Genomic DNA, 608 nt, shown 5'->3' with positions numbered 1-608 from the left:
TGTTGGCAAAGTAATGTCTCTGCTTTTTAATATGCTGTCTAGGTTGGTCATAAATTTTCTTCCAAGGAGCAAACGTCTTTGAATTTCATGGCTGCAGTCACCATCTGCAGTGATTTTGGAGCCCCCCAAAATAAAATCTGTCACTGTTTCCACTGTTTCCCCATCTATACGCCATGACGTGATGGGACTGGATGCCATGATCTTCGTTTTCTGAATGTTGAGCTAGCTTTAAGCCAACTTTTTCACTCTCCTGTTTCACTTTTGTCAAGAGGCTCTTTAGTTCTTCTTCCCCTTCTGCCATAAGGGTGGTGTCATCTGCATACATGAGGTTATTGATATTTCTCCTGGCAATCTTGATTGCAGCTTGTGCTTCATCCAGCCCAGCATTTCTCATGATGTACTCTTCCTATAAGTTAAATAAGCAGGGTGACAATATACAGCCTTGATGTACTCCTTTCCTGACTTGGAACCAGTCTATTGTTCCTTGTCCAGTTCCAACTGTTGCTTCCTGACCTGCATACAGGTTTCTCAAGAGGCAGGTCAGGTGGTCTGGTATTCCCATCTCTTTCAGAATTTCCCACAGTTTATTGTGATGCACACAGTCAAAG

This window comes from Bison bison, unplaced genomic scaffold (assembly GCF_000754665.1).
Source record: "Bison bison bison isolate TAMUID 2011002044 unplaced genomic scaffold, Bison_UMD1.0 scf7180017864498, whole genome shotgun sequence".
NCBI classification, from domain to species: domain Eukaryota; kingdom Metazoa; phylum Chordata; class Mammalia; order Artiodactyla; family Bovidae; genus Bison; species Bison bison.
This window is presented reverse-complemented; position numbering follows the sequence as displayed.